Source organism: Mustela nivalis (genome assembly GCF_964662115.1).
Source record: "Mustela nivalis genome assembly, chromosome: 8".
Classification (NCBI taxonomy): Eukaryota; Metazoa; Chordata; class Mammalia; order Carnivora; family Mustelidae; genus Mustela; species Mustela nivalis.
In genome coordinates this window covers 110,765,380-110,792,396 of record NC_139027.1, presented here as the reverse complement: position 1 = coordinate 110,792,396, position 27,017 = coordinate 110,765,380, and the positions used below count along the sequence as shown (strand labels likewise).

At 41.0% G+C, this 27,017-nt stretch overlaps 1 protein-coding gene across 7 annotated transcripts in view; it reads left to right on the top strand.

Annotated features, from left to right (window-relative positions):
* PLCB4 (phospholipase C beta 4) overlaps positions 1-27,017 on the top strand; it is a 410,418-nt gene that overhangs the window by 10,624 nt on the left and 372,777 nt on the right. For all 7 annotated transcript variants that reach the window (XM_082744398.1, XM_082744395.1, XM_082744397.1 and 4 more), the window contains one exon: positions 22,201-22,255. The gene's annotated coding sequence lies outside the window, so the exon portion shown is untranslated. The remainder of the gene's footprint in view (positions 1-22,200; positions 22,256-27,017) is intronic.

Below are 27,017 nucleotides of genomic sequence, written 5' to 3'. Positions count from 1 at the left end.
AAGGGCTGTTATATACATTAGAGACTCTTCTTTATTTTCATTTTGAGAGATATTGGGGAAAATACAGAAAAATCTAGGTCACTGATTCCCAAGTTTCTCCAAAAATTGCAACTTCAGTAACTGTAGTTGTTACCAATAAGATGAAGTGAATTATTAGTACTTTTTAGAATTTTGTGCCATCCTTTGAAAGACTTGAAGTCACCTTACAGTGTCACAGTATCTGGTTTAATAATCTTGATGTGGATAAAGAGTAGGAAAATGAGATGTTTCTGTTTTCAAGGATGGATTTGGTTCTTTTCATGTTTCTCCGGATACCCGTTTTTGAGAAGAATTCTGGTTAGGTTTGGCAGTGACATTCAGATTCTGATTGTATGCCTTCTGCATGTTTATTTTTACAGCACGCTGAATTGTAGAAATATGGTAGGATTCAGTTCTCTTTCCTTGGCATCGAAACCTTGTTATTCAAGAAAGTGTGTACTAGGTTTTTGCTCATGGAAATGTGACAACGATTTACAGTTTACAGTTTCTTTTGATCGTGTCTGTGAAAGCCACAGTGGAAGGCCTCCCCTGGTCTGTCTTTAACTCCGTGTCATTTAGGGCCTGCCAAGGAACAGATGGCATGTGTAAACTGAGTCCTCTGTGGAGGGTTTAATAAAGGGACCTTTTGGAAGGTTTGGGCAGGTGTAGGGAACACAACCAGGCGGGGGCTGCAGGAGGACTTAGTAACGATGGGGAACTCTTCTTGCCCTGAGTGGAGGGGCAAGAAGGCTGTCTGGCAATAGCTGTGTCCTTTTGTAGGGAAGACACAGTCAACCTGTCTTGTGCCTGTAGGGAGAGAGTGGGGAAATAAATATGCCTACCTCACTCTTCCCTTGCCTTCCAAACTTCTGGCTGGTCTCATCCTTTAGCTGAATCCATACAGAAGCCAAGGGGCTTAGGCAAGGAGGCAAGGCTGGAGAAGCGTGGCAAATGGGTAGGGGGAGGCAGATGGCCAACGCTACCCATCTGCCATCCAGAACAGAGGTTTCAGAGGTCAGGCCAGGGTGGAAAGCCTGGTTTGGGGGACAGAAAAGAGAAAATATCTACAGTGGTTAAATTCAAATTGAAGGTAAGAATGTTCTAGAACACCACATGGCTGATACCAGTATGATTTGTGGTGGGCCATAGAGAAACTCCCTCACCCCCGCCCCCACAAAAAGAATTGTTGGTCCATTTGAAATGGATTGTGTTTCTTGGCATATGCCTAGAATGGGAAACTTGATGTGTTTATCTGAAGATCCCAGAGTGTAGGCCCTAGACAGCTGAGATAGAAGGGATTAATAAAGTCTGTCAATATGGAATTGGATACCTAAGATATAATTCCTTTGCTTTTAATATTTTATGAAAATGTTTTATTTAAAATGTCAGGTACCTAGGGGAAGAGACTAGGAGGAAATTAAGGTTATTAGCAGTAATTTTCCTTCAAAGAAGTCAATTTAACGGAATCATTAGCATCTCTGAATGGAAATGAACAAGCTTTATTTTCCCATTTGTTCAACATGGCAGGAAGGCTCGGAGATTTTGGGTTCATTTATTTTCTCATTTTCGTGGCCCTGTTGTTTGAAAAGATGAAAAGACTGCTCTGTTTGGTTTGTGTACTTGTTCTGAATGAACAAGCAGTGAAATTTGATTAGAATCATAAAATCATACTGCTGAAAGGAATATCAGAGTTCATCTCTTCTTACCTCCAAGTGTTATGGTGTAAGAAACTAAGTTATTAGCATTTGCTGCTGTGCAAACTCTCTGAGTTGGTGACTCTAGGGAAGTCACATCACTTTGCCAATCTGAAGGAATTGCACTAGGTAAGTTCATTTTTGCTATTCCCTTACAGACTCTGGAAGTTTGCAGTGTTTGCAGTGGCTTGCTTGTCCATCCTATACAATTTTCATATAGGAGAGGCAGAGCTGTGACATCTGGTCTACCACCCATCCCTTAAAATGGTGTTCTCTGGAGGTCTCTACCTTGCTCATGACTCATCTTACTCTATTTACTTTCTGTATAAGATTAACTCCTCTACTTCTACCATTTTTTGCAACCTATTTACTGATGACTCCTCTGTCTCTGACCTCTTATCTGATTTCCACTCATATCCTGTTGTCTGCTGGATTCAAATTCTAGAGGATACGCTCAGATTGGTGTATCTAAAAGAGAAGTCCTCAACTTCACTCCAAATCCATGTCTCATCCTGGGTTCTAAATCTTCATGAAACAAGCCACTGATCTCGTGAGTCTACCCTATGACTCTTGCATTTCTGTCTGTTCCTGCCCTTTCCGGCAGCTGCTGCCTAAGAGTTATTCACAACATTCTGTGCCTTGATTGTTCCTGTAATGTTTCAATCGGCTTCCCTATTGTTCTGTCTTGTTTATTCCTCATTCATGTGTTCTACTGGCTCTTGAGTGCCACATACTGTAACAGTGAGTTGTAGGTCTTGCCCTCAAGGGTTTACAGTTTACTGGAGGCGGTAGATAAACAGCTACTTTATAAATTTACATCCCAGGGCATCTGGTGACTCTTGGTTTCTGCTCTGGTCATGATCTCAGGGTCGTGGGATCAAGCCTGGATTCTGGCTCTGTACTCAGTGCAGAATCTGTTTGGGATTCTCTCTCCCTCTCTCTCAGCTGCTTCCCCTGCTCGCTTGTGCATGCACGCACACTCTAAATAAATAAAATCTTCAAAAAAAATTTTTTTGACATAGATCACAAGTAGGCTAAGAGGCAGGCAGAGAGAGAGAGAGAGAGAGGAGGAAAGAAAGAAAAAGAAAAGAAAAAGGAAAGAAGCAGGCTCCCTGCTGAGCAGAGAGACCAATGTGGGGCTCGATCCCAGAACCCTGGGATCATAACTTGAGCCAAAGACAGAGGCTTTAACCCACTGAGCCACCCAGGTGCCACTTAAAAAAAAAAAAAAATCTTAAAAAAAAAAAAAAGAATTTACATCCCTGCTGCTTTACTCCATTCTTCTTACTCAGCTAAAGTAATTTGCACAAAACAAATCTTTCTATAGCATTACCTCTAAAATGCTTCAACAGTTCTCTATTGCTTTTAGGACTTAATTCTGTTTCCCTAATTTGCCAAATACAAGCCATTCCATGACTGGACTGCAACAGTGAAGTTTTAATGTCTTTGTTTTTGTCACCTATTTTAAGCTGTATTAAAGTTCCAAGACCATAAGGTCTGTGGCCATAGTGCCTTTGCTGACTTTGCACCCAACTCCCTTCTGCACCTGGCTGAACCCTGCAGGCCTTCACAGGACCGCGTTCCCCTAACCACCCCCCCGCCCCCACCTCAGCTGTCCTCTTCCCTGCAAATCCTGCCTAGATTTCAACTCCAGGTTGGATATCCCACCTTAGTCCTACTGTTGCATGGTTTGCAAATTTTAGCCACAGCATGCCTTCCTTGGGGGAAGGGAAGAATCTGGTGCATATGAGAAGACTAAATCATTGTGTCTTAAATGATTGAACTAAATGCCATGATCACAGAGTCTGCAGGTTGGGCAAATTAGGTAAGCAATCTGATGAATAAGCAGAAGAGGTACCATGTTAAATAAACTGAAACCATCTTCAGACTTACTACAGAAGGAAGAAGTATTCCATGATTATTTACACTGGCCTCTGAAGGGTAGCACAGTGATCAGTTTGGAAAGATGATCAGTAATCTGAAAACTCTGCGTTCATTAATTCTGCTAACAGAAGTTCTGATCAATTGATAGTGTGCCAGAACCAGAGGAGACATTTCCCTGAAGATGGGTTATTGTTTACTCCTGCTGAGCACGCTCTCACATGGTTGTTCCTACTTTACGAGTTAGATTTTAATCAAGTTATGCTTATTTTTCTTACAATGTGTTAGATCTCCGAAGCAGAGACTTGTAAATTTCAAACTTGGTTAGAAATTCACAGGAAAAAAGCATTGATTTAATCTGATTATTTTTATGAAGTGGGACTCTTGGTAATCTAAAATGCTTTGTATTTATTTTCTTAGAGTATTTTCTTTTCAGAAATGGTTTGTGAATATTATCAGTGCCAGAGAGAGAGAGAGAGAGAGAGAGCGAGCAGGAGTGCTATTAATTAACTGAAGGAAAATATTCTGCTGAATATTGTTTTTAAGATAGTATTTTTTTATAGTTTCCAAATCAGGAGTTCCCAAATTATTCCTGATGTCAGTTTGAATCATATGAAAATAGTGGCTCTGACAGTCTTGACCATGCTGCCCTCCCCACCAAACTTGGGGTACCAGTTGCGTTGGGAGGTTTCTTCTTTCTAATTGGCATCTTTTTGATTTAGCAAATTTCTTTTAGCTTTGTGTTGAAAAAGTGCTAGTTAAGTATGTTAATTATTAGATGCATCATCTTTCAAATTTGAGTGAGGACAGCAGTTAGAAGGATTGCTGTGTAGTTTACAGCTGCTGAGAAAAAAATTTCACAACAGCCCTTTGAAAATATGGAGACGGAATGGTTCTTTTTATTTAGCCTTTTTGGACCTGTGAGGCCCTCCGAGAACCTTAAGACTGGCCTCATTCTGTCGATTTTTCATTCCCTTTGAAAGAGTTTCCAAGTAAGTTACAAGTTCCTCTCCCATCTGCCGTAAGTAACATACAGAGATTTCTTGCACAGCTACCAGAGGGAAAGGAGGGAATTTGAAAGTGTAGATGACTTGGGTATTAATACCTCCTGTGAAAGCAACTGAGCTTGAAGCAAGCTCTTGCATACCCTTCTGTTACATGGTAATTTTCATTTTCTCAGCTCAAATTGATAAATATGGCAGACCACCAGGTTTTTCATCAAGATTGATCACCAGGAGGAATCCACTCCTCAATGAAAAGCAACAAATGAGTTTTAAAAACTTTCTGGAAAGGTTGCACTTTTTTTTTTTTTTAAAGATTTTATTTATTTATTGGACAGAGAGAGGGATCACAAGTAGACAGAGAGGCAGGCAGAGAGAGAGGAGGAAGCAGGCTCCCCGCTGAGCAGAGAGCCCGATGTGGGGCTCGATCCCAGCACCCTGGGATCATGACCTGAGCCGAAGGCAGAGGCTTAACCCACTGAGCCACCCAGGCGCCCCCCCCTTGTTTTTTTTTTTAAGATTTTATTTATTTATTTGACAGAGAGATCATAAGTAGGCAGAGAGGCAGGCGGTGGGGGGGGGGGGGGAGGAGAAGCAGGCTCCCCGTTGAGCAGAGAGCCCGATGTGGGGCTCGATCCCAGGACCCTGGGATCATGACCTGAGCCGAAAGCAGAGGCCTTAACCCACTGAGCCACCCAGGTGCCCCGGTTGCACTTTTTACCAAACTGGCCTCTCCTGGCTTTGTTGGGAGAGGTGAAGGCATAAGTCACCTGAATGATACACCTCACTGCTGAATAGGGACCGCGTTTGGTTGCAGAAGGGGCACGATGCAAGGAGCAGGGTACAGGGAATCAGTGCTTCCTGCTCTCACATAAGGCATAAGACCATCACAAAGCAGCGTGCACACGCGTGCGCACACACACACACACACACCACACACACATACACACAGAGACTCCAGGCTCTCAGACAATGCCCTAGACCAGGATATGTCAGAAGCACCCTTGTAAAGAAATGGAGTCACTTCTTTGATAGTTTGGAGTCCTTACTGGGTGGCTCTGGGGTACTCAGAATGTTGGGATTTCCCCAAAGCCATCATCCTTTAGGCTAAGGCAGTGTGCCCCAGGCCTGACAAATGAATATAACCCTATCTAATTCTCTCAGTGATTCTGCAGGTTACGTTAATTACCATCTCTGAGAACCCAGTGATTAAAGCAGTCCCTCAAGGTCACATGCTGGGTCGGTGGTCCAGACAGGCCTCCACCTGAAGGAGGCATGCACCCATGTGGCGACATCCGTGGTAGGCCAGCTGTGGGGGACGCAATTTTACCCCCACTTTCTGTCTGATGGAACCGTGATTCTGGCTCAGGGCAGCGATGGGCCCACTTTAAAAATACTGCGCTCCTTGGCCCCTCTGCGGCCAAGACTGTGTTACCCCGTTCTGGCCAGCAGGACATGGATGCACATCCTTGGGTGGGCTCTTCTTCCTGATTCTTCCTTTCCTTCCTGGAGCCTGGGCGTGATGCTTAGACTTGCAGATGCCATCTTGTGGTTGTAACGGTGAGAGCACACACTGAGGGTGGCGGAACGGGAAGCAGGGGGCAGCCAGTTTCTTTTTTTTTTTTAGATTTTATTTATTTATTTGTCAGAGAGCGAGCAAGCGCGAGCGAGCACAGGCAGACAGAGTGGAAGGCAGAGTCAGAGGGAGAAGCAGGCTCCCTGCGGAGCAAGGAGCCCGATGCGGCACTCGATCCCAGGACGCTGGGATCATGACCCGAGCCGAAGGCAGCTGCTTAACCAACTGAGCCACCCAGGCGTCCCAGTTTCTTGATGACTTACTGGAGTGGCTTTAGCAGCTCTGATCAACTTACCTGCGAGTTTCTTGTTCACGGAGAAGGAGAGGTGACTGATTTCGTCGCTCTGATGGGTGTGGTAGACTGAATTGTGTCTCTCCAGAATTCATACCTGGAAGTCCAAACCCCCGCTAACTCAGCATGTGACTATATTTGGAGATAAGGCCTTTAAAGAGCTAAGTTTAAAATGAGCCCATTCGGGCGCCTGGGTGGCTCAGTCCTTAAGCGTCTGCCTCCCGCTCAGGTCATGATGCCAACATCCCAGGACGGAGCCCCACATCGGGCTCCCTGCTCAGCAGGAAGCCTACTTCTCCCTCTCCTTACCACCGCCCCTGACCTGCCCCCAGCCTGTGTTCCCTCTTGCTGTCTCTCACTCTCTCTCAAAAAATAAAAAGAATCTTAAAAATAAATAAAAATTAAATGAGGCTCTTCTGTTAGGACTCAATCCAATCTGACCAGTGTCCATATAAGAAGAGGCAAGCCTATCCAGACGCGGGCGAGAAAGCAGGGTTATATGCGCACAGAGGAAAGGCCATGTGAGGACACACTGAGAGGGGGACATCTTCACGCCAAGGAGACTTTCCAGAAAACATCCCCGTCGGCACCTTGATGCTGGACTCGCAGCCTGCAGAATGAGAAGGAACATACCTTCTTAGAGCCACCCAGTCTGTGGTAGTCTGTATGGCCTCCTGGCCGCCTAGGATGGGGGGTTCCCTTTACGTGTGCCTGTTTGCAGTCCGACTGACAAACCAAATAATTTCAATGATTTATTTGTTCTACTGTTTTTTTGTGTGTGTGAATTCTGTCCCCATGGGTCTTGTGACACTGTGCTTTGTTTACTTTAACTTCCACTGTCCTACCCCTGTACACACACAAACACACTCATACATACACACACACACTCTCTCTCTGAGCTTCCTTAGGCTGAGGTTGCCAATTCCTGTTTCCTCCTTCATAGCACAATATTTGCACATAGCAGGCACTTTATACTTGTTTGTAGAATAAATTATCGACTACAAAGTACAGTCTACCCTTACACAACATGGGGGTTAGAGGTGCCAATTGCCTGAGCAGTCAAAAATTTGCATATAATTTTGGCTCCCAGGAAACTTTACTAATAGCGTATTGTTGACTAGAAGCCCTACTGATACCGCTGATAGCTGATGAAGACCTATTTTTATATATTAGTATTATATACTGTATTCCTTTTTTTTTTCTTTTTTTTAAATGTTTTATTTATTTATTTGACAGAGATCACAAGTAGGCAAAGAGGCAGGCAGAGAGAGAGGGGGAAGCAGGCTCCCCACTGAGCAGAAAGCTGGATGCAGGGCTCTGTCCCAGGACCCTGAGATCATGACCTGAGCTGAAGGTAGAGACTTAACCCACTGAGCAACCCAGGTGCCCCTATATACTGTATTCTTACACTTAAGGTAAGCTAGAAGAAATATGTTATTAAGGAAATCATCAAGAGAAAATACATTTACAGTCTTGTACTGTATCGGTTGAAAAAAAAATCCACACATAAATGGACCTATGCAGTTCAAACCCTTATTGTTCAAGGGTCAACTAATGGTATTTGACAATATTTAGGAAAACAGAATGGTTGATTAGAATAATGATACAAAACATGAGTGCTTTTTTATCACTGCAAATAATAATTTTGGTATTTGAGCATATATTCTTTATTCCAAAAGGCGCTTTTGTCTTAAATTGGTTAAGTGTGCTTAACCAATTTGTTTTCTCTGAATTTTCACATCAATTTGTTGACAGGGATTTAGATATACGATTATAGTGCCTGCCTCTAGTCAGTTCCTTGATTTTTTCTGTTATGAGTTTAACATTCTTCTTTAAGGAGTCTTAGAGTTGAAACATTTCATGTTAAATGAGCTTAAATCATTTCCCATAATTAGGAACTTGAATCACTGCCTAATTTACAATTTGATAAGTAATGTGTACTTATTGAATTTCACTGCTATCAATCTAGGTCCTGGGGTAAGTAGTTTTTAAAAAAACAAAATAAAAATGGTTTTGGTCTTGCTTTCTTTGCTTTTTAACTTCTAACTGACCTTTTAAGTAGTCGAGGAAATACTTTAAATTTTTTATTTTTTTATTTTTTTTTTTAAGTAGTTGGTGCTTTTTGTTTCTAATATTCTTTTGTGTGAAGAATAAATGGTGTGGCCTTTCATGAAGTACAGTAGAGTGTTTTCCTTGATTGGGTACTTTTTAGACAGTGTAGTGCTCTGTTAAATCACACAGAAATTTGACAGTGTAGTGCTCTGTTAAATCACACAGAAATTTGACAGCTGAGATATGATGTATTTTCCTGGGGATATTCTGCCCAGAACATGACATAAGTACAGTATTGAATGGGGTCAATGTAATAACATGTCTTGATTCCTTTTGGTATGTGCATGAAATTTCAGTGACTGTGAACTCATCTGAATGTATTTGAACACACTAATTTTGAACCCTTTGGCTTTTTCAAGCAATCATAACTCATTCACATTTTTTTTTTTTTAATTTATTTGACAAAGAGAAGGATAGCCAGAGAGAGAACACAAGCAGGAGGAATGGGCAAGGGAGAAACAGGCTTCCCACTGAGCAGGGAGCCCAATGTCGGACCTGATCCCATGACTCTGGGATAATGAGTGAGCCACCCGGGTGCCCCTCATTCACACTATTTAAATTAGATTTGTGCAGTGGCTAACACACAGTAGGCCTTTAAATGTATCCTAAAATGAATTTGTAAGATGGGGACACTGACCATATGCTGTTATAATACTTCTCTTCCTTATTTCATGGTTTTGTATGTCCTATTTTGGATTTGTATGCACTTTGCTGTTTCTAAAATTGGTAGCTAAGCAATGCATTTTTTAACATTAATTATCAAGTTTCGTCTTACTCTTAAATTTCTTGTAGTTATATGAGGCAGCACAGTGAGCAGCTATCTACCTTGCAGACACCCACTTTTCTGAGTTGAAAATATATTGACCTTGATTGTAACCTTGACATTGAGGAGCACTGACTAGACTCTGAAAACATAAAGCCGTGTATGATCGTAAATGCCTGTTCCTATAATGTCCTCACTTACACAATAAGAAGAAGCCAGAAAAATGGCCAGGATACTTGAACATTTTATATAGGGATTGGCTTTGTACAGTACAGACTTACCCACAAGAAAGAGTTCATTTTCTAAAGAATCTTTCACCAAACTGAAGGTTAGGGTTACAGTCTTGAGGCTGTGACTCTTTGGTTGTTATAATCAGTGTCCCTAGGAATGTGTGTTTCTTCCTATGAACAAAATGATATGTTTACACTTTTTATTTTTTTGGAGGAATGTTACAAAATGTGTCTATTACATGACTCATTTTATAGTATAAGAGGTGATTTGAATTAAATTATCATTGAAATTTTTACCCTGTCTACTTTACTCACTTAGACCATATGACTTTATGAAGAGTCAGGCAAAACCAATAGAAGAAAAACTGATTATCTGAAACTCATTTCAATCTAGATCGAAAATGATAGATTTTATTTTTTTAAAGATTTTATTTATTTATTTATTTGACAGAGAGAGAGAGATCACAAATAGTGAGAGGCAGGCAGAGAGGGGGAAGCAGGCTCCCTGCTGAACAGAGAGCCTGACACGGGGCTCCATCTCAGGACCCGGAGATCATGACCTGAGCTGAAGGCAGAGGCTTAACCCACTGAGCTACCCAGGTGCCCCAAAAAGGATAGATTTTAGAGCTGAGGATTCCACACAGAAAAATGCCTTTCTAAATTATTCTCTTTACAAAGGGTAGCATCAATGTATGGGAGGAAAGCCAACATTTCTCAGGTGCCCAGTAAAGTTCAGGCGTTCCACCAGGTACTTTCATTTGGGCATAACTCATTGGGGAGACAGTTTAACAACCTGATTTTTGTGTGTGTGTGTGTGTGTGGTGGGGCTCTAGTTATGTCACTGACTATCCCTCAGGCAAGTTACTGACCATCTTCTTCATTTTCATTTTTTTACATCAGTCCTGTGAGTTAACGTGATAATCTCCCGGTCCTATAGAGAAAGAAACTGAGGCCGATTTAAGTAAATTTGTTTAGGGCCACAGAACTAGTGAGGTGCTCTGCTTGAATCGGAACCAAATCCTGCTCATGACCCAGCTCTCTGTCTCCCATTCCATATGGTCCCCTTTCCAAGGCTGTGGTTTTTTTGTTTTTTTTTTTTTTGTTTTGTTTTTAAAGATTTTATCTTTAAAAGATAGAGAAATCACAAATAGGCAGACAGAGGTCACAAGTAGGCAGAGAGGCGGGCAGAGAGAGAGGAGGAAGCAGGCTCCCTGCTGAGCAGAGAGCTCGATGCGGGACTCGATCCTAGGACCCCGAGATCATGACCTGAGCCGAAGGCAGAGGCTTTAACCCACTGAGCCACCCAGGCGCCCCAAGGCTGTGTTTTTGTGTCGCTATAGAGTTGATGGTTTCAACCAAGTAGGCTGGTGGTTTTCATGTTGAAGGAGATCAGATTAGAGGAACTGACTATAAGAAGAAGGATCGGAAAAGGAAATTAGGAAAAGGGACTCGTAGCTGGCCATTCCCCTACCTAAGTGTCTTTGAGCAAGTCACCTGTCTCAGTTTCCTTGTGTCATAAATGAAGGACTTAGGCTTCTAGAGCTTTCAGACTTTCCCTTCTTCTGACATAGGTGTGTGTTTCTCTTTAAAGTGTTTCTCTTTGTTGGGCAAGTATGGTTGATTCTTGCTTTATTACTATTATCATCATTATTATTACTATTTTTATTTTTATTCTGACAGTCTGCCATTTGACCGGAGTGTTAGTCCATTCCATTTAAAGGAACTGTCTCTATGATTATATTCTGGAGGTAAAGTTTGTAGTGGTTTATTACATGCACATTTTGAGTTTCTGTATCTTCTCAGTTTCCTAACTTAACCTTATGAAAAAAAATCTTGTATAGGTTGGATACTTATTAATGTAACTGGTTTGTTGAGTGGGTCACACTTATAGTGAGACACAAACAGGAAGCAGTTTTATTCTCCCCCTGCCTCGATGTTGGTTGATATTTTTGGCAGATTCCATAGCTGTTGAGTCATTGTAAAGTATTGAAACAAACTAATTTTCAAATATTAGAGAAAAATGTGTCGCAATATGAATCAAAACTTCCATTTTCTTGTCCAGTCTAGAACTTCTCCCCTTTTCCATCCTTAGGTCCGACCAGTGGCTTAGTGATCATCAGTGAGGAAGAAAGGTCATTTCTGGTTTAATTCTCCTCTTTGTTTTTCCTTCCACCCAGCAGGGGATAGGGGTGTATCTGGCTCCTCCAGAGTTGGCAGGGGGCAGAAAGGGCGTGAAGACAGTTTTACTTGGCTGGTGCTGTTTGTTTTCACGGCCAGCTCATCCTCATACACAGCATGATGTGTGTTTTTTTTTTTTTTAAAGATTTTATTTATTTATTTGACAGCGAGAAATCACAAGTAGACGGAGAGGCAGGTAGAGAGAGAGAGGAAGGGAAGCAGGCTCCCTGCTGAGCAGAGAGCCTGATGCGGGACTCGATCCCAGGACCCTGAGATCATGACCCGAGCCGAAGGCAGCAGCTTAACCCACTGAGCCACCCAGGCGCCCATGATGTGGTTTTTTTGGGAGATTTCATGCAGGTGCTTTGACGCCATGCCATAACTGGATGAGGGCAGTGTGACTCCTGTATAATCACTCATGATCTTGGGCTCTTGTCTTCCAGTGGTCTATTACTGGAGTGTCCCTGAGCCCTTGTACAGGCAGCCTATTTGGGTGGAGGTCTTTTGGGATCTCTCAAACCTCACTACACTCTGTGGTGTCCATTTGGTCTATAGAATTAACTCACACGTCTACAGCGTCTAACTCTGAAATGTAGCCCATTTCCTCTCTTGCCTTGCTCTGCCATTGAGCTGCAATGTCAGCCAGGCTCCTGTGCCCCAACCTCACACCCCCCCCACAAGGCAGGCTGTGTACTTCTGCACAGAGGCAAACATCCAGCCAGGGCATAGACTATCAGCCTCCCTCCCTACCAGTAGCCCCAGGGTGCAAGGGGTTGTTGTAGGCAGTTGGTGTGAACTGATACAGAGGGAAGGAAAGGGGAGCTCTCTTCAGTTCCTGAGAATTCTCTTTGAAGACGTGTCTTCTGCAAGTTCCTCTCACGTGTAGACTTGGGGGGTGGCTGTTGACCTCAGGACCGGTTTGGCCCCCCTGTTAGCACATCCTGTGATCATATGCAGGGAACTCATCACCTATTGTCTTTAACACTGAGACTCTAGCTGAAAATTTGAAACAGTTAAGAGACTTCCTCTTCTCCTTCTGTTTAAAAGAATTTAGAAATTATTGGCTCTTTAGCAAAATGCACAGATAAGTGTTATACTTTCAGTTACATTTATAACTTGTGAACTACCATACTTTATAATCTTCTCCCTTCACAGTAATGAGAAATACTAAGTATAAAATAAATGCTTAATGAATTTACTCATGCTGATTACAGGATATTGGTCTCTGGGGAAAGTAAGGATCAATATGATAAGAGGAATGAGGTTTCTAATCTGTAACACTCTTTGCTAATTTGGGTAAACAATCAGTCACTTAGGTGGAAAAAATATAATTCAGAACTATGGTTACCTTCTGCTTTTGTTGATGGTTTCCTTCGCTGAATAAAAGCTTTTTACTTTGATGTAGTTCCAAGGGTTTATTTTTGCTTTTGTTCTTCTGTTCTGAGGGGACATATCCATAAATATGTTGCTAAGGGCAATGTTTAACAGATTACTGTCTATGTTTGCTTTCAGGAGTTTTATGGTTTCAGGCCTCATATTTAAATCTTTTAATCCATTTTGACTTTGTTTTTTTGTATGGTTTAAGAACATGGTCCAGTTTCATTCTTTGCTTGTAGCTGGCCAGTTTTCCCAACACCATTTATTGAAAAGACTGTCTTTCCCCGTTGGTTATTCTCACCTCCTTTATCATAGATTAATTAATCACATACATGTTGGGTTTATTTCTGGGCTATTTTGTTCCATTGATCAATGTGTCTGTTTTTGTGTCAGTACCATACTGTTTTGATTACTAAGGCTTTGTACTACATCATGAAACGTGGGAGCTCTAACTTTGTTCTTTCTAAAAATTGTTTTGGCTGTTCAAGGTCTTCTGTGGCTCCAAACAAATTTTAGGGTCATTCTTTTTCAGTTTTGTGAAAAATGTTATCGGTCTTTTGATAGGAGTTGCATTGACTCTGTAGATTGCTTTAAGTAGTGTGGATATTTTGATATCAATTCTTCCAGTCTATGAGCATGGTATACCTTTCCATTTGCTTTTGTCATCTCCAATTTCTCTCATCAATGTCTTAGAGTTAGTTGGGCAGGTTGACCAAGGCGGATGAAACCTGAAACTTAGTTGACAGTCACCTCTTGTGGAAATCTCTAAACAGTTTAGATCATATATATATTTATATGTTTTATATATATGATATGAATGTATTATACATATGCATGTGTAATATGTGTATATTTAATGTATATGTTTATACACACACATAGGTGTATGTATTATTTATAGTTCTGATACAGCTGTCAGAGAAAGCAGTGACATATGATGGAGTTACCTCAAGTATATTTTAAGAGTTGGTAAAGAATGAATAGCATAGATAAAGGAGAAGGGTTTGGAACAAGAAACAGGTGTTTTCCTAATTTTTGGAGCAGATACAGATGAATATAAAATACATTTGCCAGTTTATTGATTAGCTTATCTTAAAGTAAAAAATGATCTTCAAACATTTAATATGCTTTTGTACTAGAGCCTATAGGTGATGATATGATAAGTAGTCATCATAAAGATAGAGACTTAATTTTGACTGGAACTAATTACTCATATGTTTTCAAAATATATTAACATCTATCATTTATTATATGGTAGTGGTTTATCTGAATATCAAGGTCTAAGAAGGTAGTGTCTAATGCTTAAAAAATAATCTTAGAGCTTATAAAAATAACACACGATCATGCTAAAAATATTGGAGAATATCTGAAAAGCACAAAGAAGGCGGGAAAGTGCTCTTAATCTTATCATAAACAGATAACCACTATAAGCCAGAATGAGAAACACCAGATTGCTTTTTGTTTATTGATACATTTTTTTCCCCACAAGTTATAAAAAATCAGTCCTTTCATGGTAGAGCTTCGTTTGATCTATATTTAATCAGCTCACTTACTTTTTCTGTTAAAGACTAATAAGAATTCCCTTTCATGGCAAGACTTTATATGTGGGAAGCTATACCAAGACAGTGTCCAATATAATCAGAAATCTGCTAAATATAACTTTCAAACTTTTATTTGTAGAGTAGATTTTGTAATTTTCTGAGCCTTAGTCAGTTGTTAAGAATTACTTTAAGATGCAGAAAAAGAAATAAGGAAAGGGAGTTGGGTGCATAAGAAAAGAGGTATTTTAAACACTTAATGTCTGTTTTTAGTTCTAACATTGGAAATGCTTACGGCAGTTAATCTAAGGTGGACCTCAATATTTCGTTTTGTAAATGGGTCAGTGTCTGATTGTGGGGTCAAATGCAAGGGGGAATATGGCCTTTGGCCTGTTTTGGGGGGAGTATACTTTGAGTAAGATAAGCATTCATGAAGAAATGCTAATTTGATAGACAGTTTGGAGTTTTAGCCAGATATTTAATAGAAGTTGTATACAGAGTTCTGCTTTAATTACTATCAGACACTGTCTTTTTTTTTTTTTAAGATTTTTATTTATTTATTTGACAGAGAGAGAGATCATAAGTAGGCCAAGAGGCAGGCAGAGAGAGAGGAGGAAGCAGGCTCCCTGCTGAGCAGAGAGCGTGATGCGGGGCTGGATCCCAGGACCCTGAGATCGTGACCTGAGGCAAAGGCGGAGGCTTAACCCACTGAGCCACCCAGGTGCCCCCAGACACTCACTGTCTTTGTAAAAGTACTTCATTATCCTGTTTCTTTCGTAATGAAGCTTGTCTTTAAAATCATTAGCCTTTGATAAAGAGTGAATACTTTAAAAAATAACTTTACAGAAGAAAAGTTGTGAGTGCTGCGGAGTTATTTAATTGAGAATACTGTTTTGTTTGTTTGTTTGTTTTACCCCTGTATCGGGGAAAGAATTAAAAGGTGAGTAGCTTAAAAAAAGGAGTATGTTTATCTTTTTAAAGACAGTTCAGCCAGTATTTGGAAAAAGATTCAGTGTTAAGTTGTGTTTTTTTCCCCCAAAGATGTCTATTTGGAAAAAATTTAAAATATAGGTAATCTATAGTTATAGTAAGGGAAAGGAAAAAAATGGAAAGGTGGTTTAATTGCATAATAATTACCTCAATTCAAGGTTTTTTTTTTTGTTTTGTTTTTTTTTAAATGGGTATTGGCTAGCTGTCCTGATAGAAATCATGACTTGCAAAATGCTCCATATTGTTTGAAAATCAGTGGAAATGTTAGACTTAAATAGCAGAACAAAGAAGTTCATGTTTAGGTTAATACACTGAGGCTCGCTTTTCCATCTAGCACGTACATCATAGACTGTGCACATATTGTGTAAAAATAATTGCCAAATGTTTCGGGGGTGGTGAGTCTATTTCTTCTCCATCAGAATTTATGAAGTTGTTAAATTGGAGTCATAACAGTTTATTTCATTAAGATGTTTACTGGATAAATATTTTCACTAAATTTTCATCAACTTCAAGTAGGAATTATTTATTCAATGAAAAGTGTTAGGTGACTGTCACAAAAGGCACCATTTTTTTTTTTTTAAGATTTTATTTATTTATGACAGAGAGAAATCACAAGTAGTCGGAGAGGCAGGCAGAGAGAGAGAGGGAAGCAGGCTCCCTGCTGAGCAGAGAGCCCGACGCGGGACTCGATCCCAGGACCCCGAGATCATGACCCGAGCCGAAGGCAGCAGCTCAACCCACTGAGCCACCCAGGCGCCCCAAAAGGCACCATTTAAAAAAAAAAATTCTTTCTGCCGTAGATTTTTTTCCCCTTTTGTTTCAAGATAGTCTCTTATGTTAACTGCTTCAATGGATCTGATATGTTATATGCATGGAAACAGTATGTTTTATTTGTAAGCCCACCTGCCAACCAGTCTCTAAGCTCTTGGGGTCACAGATCCGTAAACGGTACATGGAAAGTATGACGGACATGTGTAACCTACGTGGGTTGGGGGTGAGTAGCTGTTGATTTCTGAAACAGAAGCTGTAGACTCATGGGTTTATTTTGCATCATTTCTAGGTCATATAAGTACATAGTGGCTTGCTTTTAATATGCTGTAGGTATGTAGACATTCTCTTACTCCTTATAGCTTCTCTACAGCTAGAGAAGGTCACTGTGTCATGCCAAACCACATCAGATTTCTGACATGGACAAAAGTCATTGTGCTTAAGGTTACAGTGAACCCTCACCCAGCAATTGTTTTTGAGGCCATAAATGAAAGGTTCTTGTGACTGTTACCTTGACTAATGTGTACAAGTTATAAACAATATTTTAGTAAAGGCCAAAAGGAAGCAGCAGCACCTTCCAGCAGAAAAGTGAGAGCTGACCTTTTTGGGTTTGAATACCAGCTGTGCCTTTTACTAGATACATGACCTTATGTGAGCTCCTTAGGTCTCTTTGAACTTGTCCCCATCCAAAAGGGAAGTAACCAACTGTGTGTGTGTGTGTGTGTGTGTAAAGATTATGAAATACTGTATGCAAAGTGCCTAACACATCGCCTGGCTTATAATAGCTACTTCTTAAGTATAGATAGTTGACAGTTTCTCTAGAAATTTGAAATTTCTCCAGACATTTGACAAATGTGTCTTGTTGGGTCAGTCTGAACAGTACATACAATTCATTGTATGGATTTGTAGAAATGATGCTTACAGATTTTTTAAAATGAGGATTGCATACTTTTCATAAACTTGGAAAAGTAATCTCTATGTTGTTTTGCCCATTCATTCATTCATTTATTCATTCATTCAGCATTTGTCAGTACTTGTATGCCAGCTTCCCTCAGCTCTGGGAATTTATGTTTTGTCAAGAAAGCAATATCTAAGAGAGAAATATCTAGAATTTTAAGTTCCACTGAAGGTACCTTGCGAAGGCCGTGTGGAAGAACAAAGCAGGGGCATCTGCGCCAGGACATGGGACATCCCTTAAGCCCTCAAGGTGTATCCTCCTATTCTTGTTTTCTGTTTTTAGACTTGTTTTGTTTCTGGCATTGAATTGAGCCATACTTATAATTATTTCCTTTTCTTTGTCGAGACATACAGATTTTGAAGTTACTCTTCAGGTGGAAGATTTTCTTTGTCTTGATCACTGGACTAGATTGCTCTCTCCTTTGGCATCCTTTTCTTTCGTATCCCTAACATCGGAGTGTGATGGTCCATAGGAGGACACCCTGTGACCTGGCAGAATGCCATGGCCTGTTGTTTGCTGATGGCTCTCCTCAAGCTTGTTGACCTTTTAGTGGGAGGCATGCTGTCAGTGATGGGAGACTTGTGGATGAGACAGATATAACTATGTGACCGTGTTATCGGATAGTTACGGGGAACATCAGTCAGTGAAAGTAGGAACAGCTTTAAGAACACAGCCAGGTCAGGGAGGTAAATCGGATCTGGTGTTAGAATATGTTCCGTTGTGAATTCTAGAAAACAGGAACTTGAACTAGCAGAGGTTTGTCCTTCCTAACATGAAATGCAAGTTTAGGAACCTAAGCAGTTTTTTTTTTTTGGCGGGGGTGTGTGTTACATATAGCATCTCAGCAAAGCCACTGGAGAACCAGGTTCTTTCTGTCTTTCTTTCTACACCTTTTGTTTTTGAGGTTGTGAGATGTCTCTGCACCTCCCAGTAGCTATTCCCAGAAAAGAGCGAAGGAACTACGTTCATATAATGAGAACAGACCTTCTCAGAGCCCCCTCTCTTGCATCTCATCAGTCAGAACTGCATCCCGAGGCTCACCCCTAGTTGCAAGGGCGTTTGGGGGAACAAACACTTTCATCCTGGCATATGGCCATCTACAAGCAAATCAAGGTTACGCACGTTGGTTAGACAAACAGCCATGACGGCTCTATCAGAGGATTTTATTTTTGTCATTTCTAATGACCTTAGGCTCAGATTTCATGATTTGGTAGCATTCACCACCTCATGAATGCATTTATTTCGCAAATATTTATTAAATGCATACTTGAGTGCCATCCCTAATTTAATAACATATGAAAAATATCTGAGTATGGGTGTAAGCTAATGGCAGTTTCTCTTAGCTTATGTAGTAAACTGCTGGAACTGTGTTTTTCAGATTGAAAACAAGTGAATTTTGTTTAGCTGACCTCCATCACGCAACTTGTTCATAATTATTACCCATGTACTCCCTTCTCTCACCCTTGATCCTTTTGCCGACACATTTGGAAGGCTGCCTCATAAGGCCAAGTTGTTCTGGTTTTCCCATAATACTCCCTTTTCCAGCTTTTATGTGCTTATCCATTAAGTCAGACAAATTTCCTTTTCAGAATTTGGCATTGTTTCATTATTGGAAAGGAAACAGATTGTTTTAGGCCAGGAAAACTTGAAAAAGAAAATAGAAAACCATCAGCTACTTTAAAAAAAAAAAAGAAAGAAAAAGAAAATCAAATCTCCTGTGAGGATTTAGTGTTGGTTTTGTGCTGTTCTGTTCGGAGGGAACCAAGGTTGGTTCTCGCCCCTGGTTTATCGTTGAAGAAGGCTTGGCAAAGCTTTACACACGCTCTTTCCCCAAACCATGACATAAATCCCACTTTCTAATTTATGTCCAATGTCAGATTTCCAATAGTGGTGTCTGACAGGGTCAGTAAGTCAAATTCTGAGGCTGTGAAGATGGTTTTACTTGGTATGTGACTTTCCCAGCTTATTGTGAAAGCTGGGCATTAGCCTCGTATAACCCCTCCCAGTGTCTTTCACATTCTAGGCGAATTAGTGTTATCATCCTGAAAGTGCCCATCTTTTGCGGTCCCCCAGTGACAGATCACTCTGCTCCATACGTTAAGTGGGTTGCAGATTTGATAGTTTATACCTGCGATCCAAAGTTTGTACCAACATTTATTTATTTATTTATTTATTTATTGAGATGTTATTTATTTATTTGACAGACAGAGATCACAAGTTGGCAGAGAGGCAGGCAGAGAAAGAGAGGGAGAAGGAGGCTCCCCACTGAGCAGAGAGCCTGATGCAGGGCTTAATTCCAGGCCCCTGAGATCATTACCTGAGTGGAAGGCAGAGGCTTAACCCACTGAGCCACTCAGGTGCCCCACCAATATTTATTTTTTAAAGAGAGAGAGAGAGAGAGAGTGAATGCAGGGGTGAGGAGCAGAGAGAGTGGGAGAGAAAGAAACTTAAGCGGACTCTACGCTGAGCGCCCCCATGTAAGGTTCAAACTCACAGACCATGACCTGAGCTGAAACCGAGTGTGGGATGCTTAACCGTCTGAGCCACCCAGGTCCCCATCACCCTCTTTTTAAATGATCCCCTCTTTTATTTAGAAAGATTATAGTTCAGGGAATAGATCACATTGATATTAATTATAAGTCATCCATTTTCCTACTTGTAGTAATAATCAAAGGTATATTTAACAACGAACAATTTCTGACAAACATGAGAAAAGCAGTGTTTTCTGTATTTCTATCACAATTTAAAGCAGATATACTTGGAATAATTTTAAAAAATGAAGTAGGTAGGTATTATTGTTATTCGGCATTTGAAGTATTGAAAATAGCTTCAAGGCCATTATCACTTCATCCATAAAACCATAACTGCAGGCTGTTCATTTTTTCTAGTGTGATGTTTAATTTTAAACTTTTTTTGCTTATTTCCCTAGTTGTTTCCCCTATGTGTTGAAGGGTGTTTGGAAAACAGGAAGGCTAGGACATGTATGATCTGCGCCTTTCTCTCTCTCTGTCATATTTCCACACATAACTTTCATTGGATGACCATCTTTTAAATTTCTGTTATGGAAATTTTAAATAGAACCAAAAAGTAGAGCAGATGCTACAATGAACTTCCATGCATCCTTCATTAAACTACGACAAACTCAGTGACCACTTGTTTTATCTGTTACCTCTCCTCATCCACAACCCTGACTGGATTGTCTCAAAGCAAATCCCAGATACCTGGTTATTTCTGGATGCCCCATAGAAACTGAAGATCTGTGAGGCGCTCCATAACTCGTGGTGACTGGGCCATAGATTGTGATTTGGCTGAGTGTGTGCGTGTTGAACCGTGTTTCCGAATTTGTCATGCATTTGTCTTGGCAAATTTTGGTCGTTGTCATTAGCTGAATTTACCTGCACCTATAATTTCAGAAAATAGAACACACTGCCGTTACCCTAAATGTATGCTGTTGGCAGTATGCTGGCTCTGAATGAAGAGAAGCAGGAGAGACAGGGCCCCCGATGCCGGCTGACTCTGGGGAGTCCGTGCAGGGTGTTGTCTTAAAGGACAGAAGTTCTGGAGCTAAGTGTGACCAAGCAGGTTGTACTCGGGAAGGTGACATGTAAGTGTGGCTGGGGTGTTGGGTTCTCACGCCTTTCAGTAAGGTGTTGGGAGAATGTCTTCCTTTAAGTTTACTTTAGCGTTAGAGAGGGTTTTTATTGTCAGAAAAGAAGGTGGCAGCTGGAGAAAGCACAAGGTAATATAGGGCACCCCCCCCCATGGGGTGTGTGTGTGTGTGTGTGTGAGAGAGAGAGAGAGAGAGACAATGATTCCATTTACTCAGAGTGGCATCTCCATGAATTAATGCTCTGGTAGTCATTTCAAATTCTTGGAGCTCTTTCAGGTTAGAAATTGTGGTCATTATTTTTCATTCTACACATCATTATCTCCGCTGGAAGTTAAATTACTTTACACATGGAATCTAACATATCAGGGTCAGAGGCACAAATACAGTCTTGGGGACAGTGTTCCAGTGGCAGTTTCAATTAGATTTGGTAGAAACACTTTATAGGCGTCGATGATTAACTTATATTAAACTATAAACAGTTTATTTCCTTATTTGGGCTTGAGCATGTAAAGTTAAAATATCAGAGTAACTTCATGTATGCAGACAAGTAATTTTTGAAAAGAAAAGTCACATTTAGTGTTTATCAGGGACTAGCAGGTTTCTATGTCAATTATTTATTGAAAACAATAAATGTGAAATAAAACAGGAGACATCTTCTTTTATTTTCCTTTATATATTTTTCTTGATCCAAAAGTCTTAGCCAAAAAAACCCGAGCCATAAATATGGCTTATTAGCTAGGACAATAAAAAATAAACAACAGAAGGTAACAGTTGCTTATAGTTTTGTTACCTTCTGTTACCTACTCAGGCTATTACAACTTCTTCACTTCATTTCCCCCCCGGAAAAATAGAAACAGGAGTCGAGTTTTATTCATTTACTTCATGACAAGACAGTATCGAGTATATGTCATTGGGATAGATGTGAAGTAAATGCTTCAGTTCTCATTTCGATAAATTCCTATGTATTTTGATCTGTTTCCATTTAGTTTTGTTCATTTGCTCCTTAGAAGTCAAATCATTGGAATCAAAAATCTTCGAAATATTTCATTGAGACAGAAACGAAGAAGTACTTTAAGTCTAACTTCAGAAACGTCCATTTGTTTAATATTACACATGAAGCCATGACATGAAATTAGGGCGCTATGCTCTCAAAGCTCACCTTCACTTCTTTCTGTTACCAGTTGGATAGTCTTTCTTCTTTTCCACCCCTACAGGACAAGACGGTTACTCTACGATCCGGAATCCCGAAACGTGGTCTTTCTTAAGAAGGTAGGTGTATATGCTTTTTAGAATTAATTTCTAACGTTTTAAAAAATTTTAGCTTGAGTAAATTACAACCCGAGACTACTTAATCAAGAAGCAATTTTTATGCTGCTAATGCAAGCCATTGTGCATTGAATTAAAACCTCAGATTCAGCTTTCTAAGTTCAATACTGAATTTCCCAGTCTTTTCAAATCGTATCTATTTTGAGCGAATTGTTGATGTCTACAGCAGTCAATGCACGTTAAGTGTAGTAAGTGAATGTCTCTCATTTTAAAAACCGAGAGAGATGAATATCCACCTACCTTGGTGAAATACATTCCTCTTTTTCAGTGGGTGATTTCGTGCTTGGAAGCACAGGGAGCTGGGAAGTATGAAATGGTCTCTGGCTCAAATTGTGTTAGCTTGTGTTTTTTTCCGAGAGATTACTTTTTCACAGCGTGGACCATGGTGTGCCTGATACTTTGTTAGACCTTTCTCCTCTTTGAAGCCAAATGATAATTGTCCTTAACTGCAGCATAAATAATTTACATCGTACATCTTGATACTTTGCAGCTGTAACCAAGTTGTGGGCATTCTTAGGTTTCTAGAGCTTTCTGTAATCTGTGGAGTCTCTGAGAGATTTCTAGATTTCATAGACTGATCTCTGAGTCTAGCGGTTGCTTTTGTTTTAATCCAATACCTTTACCTCTGTAACGTGAACCAACCTCAGCGGTGCTCCTGTTCTAAAAGGTATGCTTGGGGACCTTGATTCTGAGGAGAGCGGTGGGTCCCAACAGGTCCTTGGACCCATGAGTGTTACGGTGGGGCCTGGTGAGGCTGTCATGGCAAACCACAACATCTCAGAGATTTGGGGATGTTTCAGGATCACACAGGTCACACACCTGACATTCCCCTTCTATTTTCCTTTCTGTTTCCTGCCAAATCGTAAGATTTTAGCTGTTGGGTCATTTCTGGGCAAAGAGGTTATAGTGTAGAAACATTCTTCCCCACTTTGGAATCAAGATTTTTTTTCGAAGATTTTACTTCTTTGAGAGACAGAGAGAGCGAGAGAGAGAGAGAGAGAGAGAACGCACACATGAACAGGGGTAGGGGTAGAGGGAGAGGGAGAACAGACTCCCTGTTGTGGGACTCCATCCCACGACCCTGGGATCATGACCTGAGCTGAAGGCAGATTCTTTTTTTTTTTTTTTTTTTTTAAAGATTTATTTATTTATTTGACAGAGAGAGATTACAAGCAGGCAGAGAGGCAGGCAGAGAGAGAGGAGGAAGCAGGCTCCCTGCTGAGCAGAGAGCCCGATGCGGGACTCGATCCCAGGACCCTGAGATCATGACCTGAGCCGAAGGCAGCAGCTTAACCCACTGAGCCACCCAGGCTCCCTGAAGGCAGATTCTTAACTGACTGAGCCACCCGGGCACCCCTATAATCAAGACTTTTAATATTAATGGGGTCTTTCCTCATTCTTCCATCTGTTTCACAAAAGTGACTTTTCACCTCGAGCTTCAAATGAACCTGTCCGGAACATGGCCAGCTCCAGCCTGGGAACCGCTCCGTAAATGCTTGCTTTAATTTTTTTCCTCACATGAATTCTTCTTCAGATTTTGGCTTTCAAATTGACACAGAGAAACAAGTGAATCCCAGGGAGTGAGCGTACTTTCTGACAAAGCGATGATAGGGAGAGCACTGAACAACATCCTGTTATCTGTTGAGTAATAACAATACACTTTAAAAAAAAAATCCAGAGTGTTAGACCTTGGTCTTCTTTGATGTTAGCGTGGTAACCGGCCTTAACTAGAGCATAAATAATCTACATTATATGTCTTCTACCAGCTAGACCCTGAAAAATCTTGACTACCCAGTGTTAGGAAGGTTGCTCGTTCTCATTTCTCCAGTACAAGTCCAAAGCCCCTGTTGGGAACCATGACCCTCAGGTGTGGAACACATCGTCACGGGTCTGCTGGCCGCTCCGAAGGATGCGTCTTTAGAAGTGGGCTCCTAACCTGTGTGGTTCACAGAGCCCAGGAGGCTGTGGGATATTATAAGACCTGCTGGAATCCACGCTTGTATCAAGGATTGCTGGCATATTAAATTGAGACTGTCTCTGCTGTTTATGTGTATTTGACCATTCGGTATAGCTGCTCCTGTTACAAGGAAATACATAGGAATATAAAGTTTTTATTGACTTCAGAGGAGCTTTTTGTTATAATGGATTTTTTTTCTTTCTTTTTTTTTTTTTTAAGATTTTATTTGTTTATTTGACAGAGAGACAGTGAGAGAGAGAGAACACAAGTAGGGGGAGCAGCAGAGGGAGTCTCAGGCTTCCCGCTGAGCAGAGAGCCCAGAGGACCCTGGGATCATGACCTGAGTCTAAGGCAGATGCTTAACGACTGAGTCACCCAGATGCCCCTGTAATGGATTTTCTTAATAGGAGTTCAAGCACCACTACTATAAATGGTTAATAACTTGTTTTGACATTAAAAATGGGATACCGGGGTGCCTGGTCTCCCTCTGCCCCTGCCCCTGCTGTCTCTCATGTACTCTCTCTCTAATAAATAAATAAAATCTTTTAACAAAAATGGGTCACCATAATCAGAGACAGTGAGAACTGTTGTTTTAGGATATAGTGAAGATATCTAAATCAGGTTAGGATTGAGCCCAGGATTTAACCACAACAGAGCCAGAATGTTCTTCAATAGTTATGGGAAAGAAATACTTTTTTTTTTTTTTAAATATTAGATCAGTTGACTTGGGGCAATGGATTTGTTAGACTCCACAAGGCTAGTCTTACACTTTCTAGCCCCATAGACAGAAGCCACGTGTTGCTGTTTAAACCTAAATTTTAATTGGGAAAATTAAAAATTGAGTTCATTCTTCACAGTAGCCATGGTTCAGGTGCTTAATTGCCATGTGCAGCAAGAGAACATTTCCATCATCAAAGAAAGTGGTTTTTTGTTTTGTTTTGTTGTTAATTTGACAGAGAGAGAGAGATCACAAGTAGGCAGAGAGGCAGGCAGAGAGAGAGGGGGGAAACAGACTCCCTGCTGAGCAGAGAGCCCAATGCCCGGCTTCCATCCCAGGACCCTGAGATCATGACCTGAGCTGAAGGTAGAGGCTTAACCCACTGAGCCACCCAGACAGTTTTTTAAGACAAAGAAAGTTTTTTAGACAGTGCTGGCTATGATTATCTATACTTTTAGTAGCTTTGCCCCTGGCATTGGATGGAGAAGACAGAGCCCGGTTTGCCCCATAGAATCATAGGGAACTTTATGGACACGAATTCCCTAGAGCATGAGTGAAAAAGAAAACTGTTTTTCCCATCATCTTTTTCCAGTTCTCCCTCTCATAGCCGCCCCCGTCCTGTTCCAGGTGGCAGGGATCTGCATGCATTTGATTCGTTAACATTTTATTGTGTCTTTGGTAGACCTTTGTCACCATTTGGGCTGCCGGCCTTCTGAATCCTTTTTCTAAATTTGGGGGAATCCATGATTGTGTGAAGCTGGGTGGGTAAGAGGACCCTGTTCCTCTTCATTTCCCATAGAGAAACCCCCACATTTGTGTTTTTCCTGACTTGTGCCTGGGGGCAGGGGCACAGGAAGTTCTGGCAAGCATGGGACTGGGCTTGGGAGGGCTAACTCAGAAGGGCAGAAGGTGCTTCAGAATTCCGCCCATCACTACTTCAGGGAGCGGCATTTTTGACTGTGGACAGAGCCCCCTGCAGTGACCGGGGCCTGTGGCTTTGGGGACAGGTGGTTCGGCTGTGGCAAACAAAGGAGAAATAACTGAGGAAAACAACTTTTCTGTATATGTAAGTATGGGAGAGTAGCTTCACCTTTTCTAACTGACATCCTCCTCCACATGGAATCATGGTAACAGGATAACAAAAGAACATCCAAGAGAACCAGAAATCAGCGATTCCTTAAATTAACCAGCACCCAAGTAAGATATTCTGATATTCTTTCATGGAAAGAAACACTTTCATTATTGGTACATGGAAGACTGCATATATAGGAATTCTGAACACCCTCCTTTGGATTAGTAGAGAGATAACTCTTTTTATCTATTTTTATTTTTTTTTGATAGAGACTGGTATTTATAATTCTGTTTCTTACTGAGAACCTACTCAAAGCCATTGCCTGTAAAAAATCGCAACAGTTTTGGTTCTTGCCACCTGGATCGATTGGCCTGTTTAATTTGTTTTCCAGAATGAGTAGACTGTGGCGCTTGTTGTATGTTGTGCTTGAGCCTGTAGTCTGTTCTTCCATGTGCTGCTTCCCCATTTTGATGCACACAGCAGCTGTGGGACCCATCTGTGTCATCATGTGTGTCTGATTTGGGGCAAGGCTTCTAAGAAGCCCCATGCTCTATCTTCCTCTTCCTTTGCTTGGATCTAGATGACCATGAACCATAGTGGATGTTGGGGAGACAGGATTGAAGAAACTCTGTCTACATGGCCACGTGAAGGAGGGATCTTTCCCAACCGGGAACACCCACATATTCTTCAATAGAAAATTGTTTTGGGGTCTTTTTTTTTTTTTTAAGTTTTTATATATGTAAGTGATCTGGATATCCAATGTGGGGCTCGAACTCATGATCCCGAATCATGCCCTTCCAACCGAACCAGCCAGATGTCCCTTGAATAGAACATCAATGCCAATATTTGCAGTTTTTCTCAGTAATAATTCTATGCAATAGAAGTGGAAACGTAAGTTACATGAACATGAGAGAGAGGGAGGGAGAAAAGTTAACTTCTGTTGTGTTGAGGCTTTATG